The following is a 7,462-nucleotide window of genomic DNA, read 5'->3' as shown; positions in this document are numbered from 1 at the left end:
CCGTCGATGCTCGCGACAGTCATGCCGTGAGACTGTGCACCGTGCACGCGACCGAGTAAGGCCACTCAGAGACATCCATTTCCCAGGCATATGCCCCCTACGCACTTTTGGTGGTGCACCCCGCACGAACAATCCCGCCTCGACCAGCCTGAACAATTCCCCTCTCGAAGGAAGGCCTCGGCCTTAATCGTCCACGACAAACAGCTCGACGAGGCATGAAGCACCCACGGGAGCCGGAGCATGACGATGCAGAGTCTCGGTTCACAGGAGCCTGGGAAGAACATCCCGTACGGAACCCTTTACCCGAAAACATCCGAACCGCACATGCTCGCGACAGTCCTGCCGTTAGAGAATGCACCGTGCACGCGACCGAGTAAGGCCACTCAGAGACATCCATTTCCCAGGTATATGCCCCCTACGCACTTTTGGTGGCGCAACTCGCACGAACAGTCCCACCTCGACCCCGTAAACAAGCTTTTTTGCCTCGAAGAGTTCGTCGGAGACGAAGAAGCAACCTTCAGTGCAAACGTAGCACTCTTTTGTGCAACCGCCCAAACAACGCCCCCTCTACCCTCTGTCGAAACACTCGGCATTGCTGCTCCCTAAGGTGAGCTTCTCCTCATAGGCAATTCCGCTCTTATCCGGTCACGTTTGTGTGCCCGAATTTCGCAAGGCAACCTCCATGGGACATGGAAAAGACTCGAGAAGAGAGCTCGCTCACGGGAGAGAGAAGCCAAGGAGACCACGAGAGTGCTGAGAGTGGGACAGCGCTGAATAGGCGGGAGAAGCCTGCGCGTATAAACGGAGATATATATCCAATTGCAACGAAGGAACGTGCCAAAGATCGAGAACAATGGCAGAAATGCTAGTAACGTGCACTTCGGGACCAACGCATCACCGGAAGACAACCGCCAAACATCGAAAGAGTCGCGATGCTCCGCAACCTACGTGCAAAGCGGTCGCACACCGGGTAAGGGAGTGAGAGCCCCAAACATAGCTGGGCGAGGCGCTCACTCCGCTCTTTAATATCTCGTTAATACCGCCAAGGAAATGGCACAAGCACACACACACAAGCATCCTCGGAAGAGGACAGTTCGAGTGACAGGTCAAATCCAAGAGTTCCGAAGACTACCTCCAGGAACAATCGGGAACAAGACCGATTACAAGTCGTCGAGTCTGTTACTGGGCGAACACGAGATGCGCACAGGAAATCGATCAGCCCTCACAATGGCCCAAGGCCAGAGATCGGACTGCTACGATTTACCCCAACAATCATCGTGCCACTCTTCGCAGAGAGGTGATAGACGCCAACGAGCCCGCGCATAGCAATCGAGGTGTAAAAAGGGCGTTGAAGGCAGGAAGCCTGGACGAAAGAGGCTACGAGGTCACCTCGAAGCGGTCTAAGAATCGGGCGCACTTGGGGCGACTACCAGTGCCAACCCCTTATCCCGCGGTGCGTCCGACACACAGAAATTTCCAAGGCGGCCAAGGAGCCTCCCCGCATAGCAATCGGGGTGTGAGGTTACGGATGCAGCATTGATAGCAATCGAGGTGTGAGGCGAAGGATGCAGAAGTGAGAGCCGAGGGATGTAGCAGAGATAGCAATCGGGGTGTGTGATGCAGAAGAGATAGCAATCGAGGTGTGCGGTGGGAAGGGCCCAGCAGCCAGAATGCATGAAGCGACGGATGAAGCAGTGATGACAACCGGGCTGTGAGGAGAGGAGGGATGCAGCCAAGAAAGCAATCAGGGCTCGAGGCAAGGGATGCATCAAGGATAGCAATCATGTTGTGAGGCGAGATTCCAAAGGCTAAACGTGAGAGGCTGCAGGGTCGACTCAGAGAGGTCTATGCATGTGAGAGGCTGAAAGCAAGGTCGACTCGGAGCGGTCTATGCATCGGGCGCGCTTGGGGCGACTACCAGTGCCAACCCCTTATCCCGCGACGCGTCCGACAAAGAGAACGTTCCAAGGCGGCAGAGGAGGTTACCAGCCGAAGGATGCAGTAGCAATAACAGGTATAGTTCCGCGGCGGCCGAGAAGACTCACCGCATAGGAATCGGGATGCGAGGCGAGGGATGCGGCGGGAAGGCCCCGACGGCTAAACGGAAGAGGCTGCAGGGCCGCCTCGGAATGGTCCAAGCATCGGATGCGATTGGGACGACTACCAGTGCCAACCCCTTATCCCGCGATGCGTCCGATACACAGATAGTTCCAAGGCGGCCGAGGAGCCTCACCGCATATCAATCGGGGTGCGAGGCGAGGGATGGGGCGGGAAGGCCCCAACGGCTAGACGGAAGAGGCTTCAGGGCCACCTCGGAATGGTCCAAGCATCGGACGCGCTTGGGGCGACTGCCAGTGCCAACCCCTTATCCCGCGATGCGTCCGATACACAGATGGTTCCAAGGCGGCCGAGGAGCCTCACCGCATAGCAATCGGGGGTGCGAGGCGAGGGATGGGGCGGGAAGGCCCCAACGGCTAGACGGAAGAGGCTTCAGGGCCGCCTAGGAATGGTCCAAGCATCGGACACGCTTGGGGCGACTACCAGTGACAGCCCCCTATCCCGCGATGCGTCCGATACGAAGATGGTTCCAAGGCGGCCGAGGAGCCTCACCGCATAGCAATCGGGGTGCGAGGTGGGGGATGCGGCGAGATGGCCCCAACGGCTAGACGGAAGAGGCCACAGGGCCGCGTCGGAATAGTCCAAGCATCGGACGCGCTTGGGGCGACTACCAGTGACAACCCCTTATCCCGCGATGCGTCCGATACGAAGATAGTTCCAAGGCGGCCGAGGAGCCTCACCGCATAGCAATCGGGGTGCGAGGTGGGGGATGCGGCGAGATGGCCCCAACGGCTAGACGGAAGAGGCTGCAGGGCCGCCTCGGAATAGTCCAAGCATCGGACGCGCTTGGGGCCACTACCAGTGACAACCCCTTATCCCGCAATGCGTCCGATACGAAGATAGTTCCAAGGCGGCCGAAGAGCCTCACCGCATAGCAATCGGGGTGCGAGGTGGGGGATGCGGCGAGATGGCCCCAACGGCTAGACGGAAGAGGCCACAGGGCCGCCTCGGAATAGTCCAAGCATCGGACGCGCTTGGGGCGACTACCAGTGACAACCCCTTATCCCGCGATGCGTCCGATACGAAGATAGTTCCCAGGCGGCCGAGGAGCCTCACCGCATAGCAATCGGGGTGCGAGGCGAGGGATGCGGCGAGATGGCCCCAAAGGCTAGACGGAAGAGGCTGCAGGGCTGCCTCGGAATAGTCCAAGCATCGGACGCGCTTGGGGCGACTACCACTGCCAACCCCTTATCCCGCGATGCGTTCGATACACAGATAGTTCCGAGGCGGCCGAGGAGGTGGGGGATGCAGCGAGATGGCCCCAACGGCTAGACGGAAGAGGCTGCAGGGCCGCCTCGGAATAGTCCAAGCATCGGACGCGCTTGGGGCGACTACCAGTGACAACCCCTTATCCCGCGATGCGTCCGATACACAGATAGTTCCGAGGCGGCCAAGGAGCCTCACCGCATAGCAATCGTGGTGCGAGGTGGGGGATGCGGCGAGATGGCCCCAACGGCTAGACGGAAGAGGCTGCAGGGCCGCCTCGGAATGGTCCAAGCATCGGATGCGCTTGGGGCGACTACCACTGCCAACCCCTTATCCCGCGATGCGTCCGATACACAGATAGTTCCAAGGCGGCCGAGGAGCCTCACAGCATAGCAATCAGGGTGCGAGGCGAGGGATGCGGCGAGAAAGCCCCAACGGCTAGAGGGAAGAGGCTTCAGGTCCGCCTCGGAATGGTCCAAGCATCGGACGCGCTTGGGGCGACTACCAGTGACAACCCCTTATCCCGCGACGCGTCCGATACACAGATAGTTCCAAGGCGGCCGAGGAGCCTCACCGCATAGCAATCGGGGTGCGAGGCGAGGGATGCGGCGAGAAGGACCCAACGGCTACACGGAAGAGGCTTCGGGGCCGCCTCGGAATGGTCCAAGCATCGGACGCGCTTGGGGCGACTACCAGTGACAACCCCTTATCCCGCGACGCGTCCGATACACAGATAGTTCCAAGGCGGCCGAGGAGCCTCACCGCATAGCAATCGGGGTGCGAGGCGAGGGATGCGGCGAGAAGGACCCAACGGCTACACGGAAGAGGCTTCGGGGCCGCCTCGGAATGGTCCAAGCATCGGACGCGCTTGGGGCGACTACCAGTGACAACCCCTTATCCCGCGACGCGTCCGATACACAGATAGTTCCAAGGCGGCCGAGGAGCCTCACCGCATAGCAATCGGGGTGCGAGGCGAGGGATGCGGCGAGAAGGACCCAACGGCTAGACGGAAGAGGCTTCGGGTCCGCCTCGGAATGGTCCAAGCATCGGACGCGCTTGGGGCGACTACCAGTGACAACCCCTTATCCCGCGACGCGTCCGATACACAGATAGTTCCAAGGCGGCCGAGGAGCCTCACCGCATAGCAATCGGGGTGCGAGGCGAGGGATGCGGCGAGAAGGACCCAACGGCTAGACGGAAGAGGCTTCGGGTCCGCCTCGGAATGGTCCAAGCATCGGACGCGCTTGGGGCGACTACCAGTGACAACCCCTTATCCCGCGACGCGTCCGATACACAGATAGTTCCGAGGCGGCCGAGGAGCCTCACCGCATAGCAATCGGGGTGCGAGGCGAAGGATGCGGCGAGAAGGACCCAACGGCTAGACGGAAGAGGCTTCGGGTCCGCCTCGGAATGGTCTAAGCATCGGACGCGCTTGGGGCGACTACCAGTGACAACCCCTTATCCCGCGACGCGTCCGATACACAGATAGTTCCAAGGCGGCCGAGGAGCCTCACCGCATAGCAATCGGGGTGCGAGGCGAGGGATGCGGCGAGAAGGACCCAACGGCTAGACGGAAGAGGCTTCAGGGCCGCCTCGGAATGGTCCAAGCATCGAACGCGCTTGGGGCGACTACCAGTGACAACCCCTTATCCCGCGACGCGTCCGATACACAGATAGTTCCGAGGCGGCCGAGGAGCCTCACCGCATAGCAATCGGGGTGCGAGGCGAGGGATGCGGCGAGAAGGACCCAACGGCTAGACGGAAGAGGCTTCAGGGCCGCCTCGGAATGGTCCAAGCATCGGACGCGCTTGGGGCGACTACCAGTGACAACCCCTTATCCCGCGACGCGTCCGATACACAGATAGTTCCGAGGCGGCCGAGGAGCCTCACCGCATAGCAATCGGGGTGCGAGGCGAGGGATGCGGCGAGAAGGACCCAACGGCTAGACGGAAGAGGCTTCAGGGCCGCCTCGGAATGGTCCAAGCATCGGACGCGCTTGGGGCGACTACCAATGACAACCCCTTATCCCGCGACGCGTCCGATACACAGATAGTTCCGAGGCGGCCGAGGAGCCTCACCGCATAGCAATCGGGGTGCGAGGCGAGGGATGCGGCGAGAAGGACCCAACGGCTAGACGGAAGAGGCTTCAGGGCCGCCTCGGAATGGTCCAAGCATCGGACGCGCTTGGGGCGACTACCAGTGACAACCCCTTATCCCGCGACGCGTCCGATACACAGATAGTTCCGAGGCGGCCGAGGAGCCTCACCGCATAGCAATCGGGGTGCGAGGCGAGGGATGCGGCGAGAAGGACCCAACGGCTAGACGGAAGAGGCTTCAGGGCCGCCTCGGAATGGTCCAAGCATCGGACGCGCTTGGGGCGACTACCGTTGCCAACCCCTTATCCCGCGATGCGTCTGATACACAGATAGTTCCGAGGCGGCCGAGGAGCCTCACCGCATAGCAATCGGGTTGCGAGGCAGATTATTGGGAAGGGAACCCCCTGGGATGCGGCTCAAGCAGTGCCCAAAGGGACTGGAATGCGGAATCACATCGAGAGACCCAAATGCTATACGAGGGCTCAAATCGAATTATCGATTTGGCCACGACATGGACGCATCGGAACGACTACCTTTGCCGAACCACTCGCAATTGCATCCATACCGAAACCAATAGACATTTCCGTTAGAGCCCTCGCATAGCATTCGGGAATCTCGCATGCCCCTCTAAATCGACCAATGCTGGCGCTCAATGAAAATCCGAGCGCTACCACCGTTCGAGCGCCAGCATTGGTCGAGTTAGAGGGGCACGGGGGAGAATGCTCCAGTCAACACCTCCCCTATATAAGTTATTTGTCCGATTCTCGCACAACCGTAGTCTGCCTCGTCGAATCAAACAACGGTCCCAGATTCCGACTTCCGTTCCGTAGAGACCCAAAAGCTAGATGGAGGCTCGCAAGAAAGAGAGTCGGCGCATAGCAATCGGGTTTCTCGAACGTTTAGGGACCGAGCTCACTTGCGGATAGGGCAAAATCCGCCAAGCAACCCAAAAGCTAGACGGGGGCTCGAATCGAATCGCCTAGGCGGCCACAACAACGACGTGTTGGATCGACTACCAGTGCCAAACCATTCAGCAAGACTAGTCTGTGTCGAGGCCGGATAGAGATTCTCAGAGAGCGCCCGCATAGCATTTAGGAGACCTGCCGCGTCCCTCACACTCGACAAATGGTGGTGCACGTTTATAAATCCGAGCGATCCCAACCCTTTCAAGCACCAACATCGGTCGAGATAGAGGGGCACGGAGGGGGCTGCGTGAGACAACACAGTCCCCTATATAAGTTATTTGTCCGATTCTCACACATCCGAAGAATGGTCATCAAATCGGACAACAGCCCAAACTTCCGACTTCCGTCCCAGAAAGCCCAAGAGCTATCTAAAACGTTCATGGCCGGAACTCGATCGCGGCTATACCAGTCCGCCAAGCAACCCAAAAGCTAGACTGGAGCTCTAGTCGAATCACCTCTGTGGCCATTGCAAGGACGTGTTGGAGCGACTACCATTGCCGAACCATTCCGCAGGTCGAGTCCATACCAAGGCCGCATAGAGATTCACGATGAGCTCCTGCATAGCAATCAGGAGACTTGCCGTGTCCATCACAATCGATAAATCCTGGTGCAAGATTTTTGCATCCGAGCGCTCCAACCAGTCGAGCACCAGCATCAATCGACATAAACGGGCACGGGGGGAGGATGCTCGAGAACACTACCTCCCCTATATAAGTTATTTGTCCGATTCTCAAGCAGCCGAAGTCTGGTCATCGAATCGGGTCAAAGACCACAACTTCCGACTTTACCCACAATGCAAGTCATCGAATCGAACATCGGCCCCCGAGTCGGACTCCATGCGTATGTCAGGTCATCGGACCCAAATTCCGCCTTCCTGCGCATGGCGGGCCATCAATATCAACTCGGTCATCGGACCCAAACTCCGCCTTTTTGCGTATGGCACGCCTTCAAATCGGTCATCGGACCCAAATTCCGCCTTCCTGTGCATGGCGGGCCATCAACATCAACTCGGTCATCGGACCCAAATTCCGCCTTTCTGCGCATGGCACGCCATCAACTCGGTCATCGGACCCAAAT

Source organism: Cryptomeria japonica, unplaced genomic scaffold (genome assembly GCF_030272615.1).
Source record: "Cryptomeria japonica unplaced genomic scaffold, Sugi_1.0 HiC_scaffold_115, whole genome shotgun sequence".
Lineage (NCBI taxonomy): Eukaryota > Viridiplantae > Streptophyta > Pinopsida > Cupressales > Cupressaceae > Cryptomeria > Cryptomeria japonica.
Note: the sequence above shows the minus strand (reverse complement) of the source record.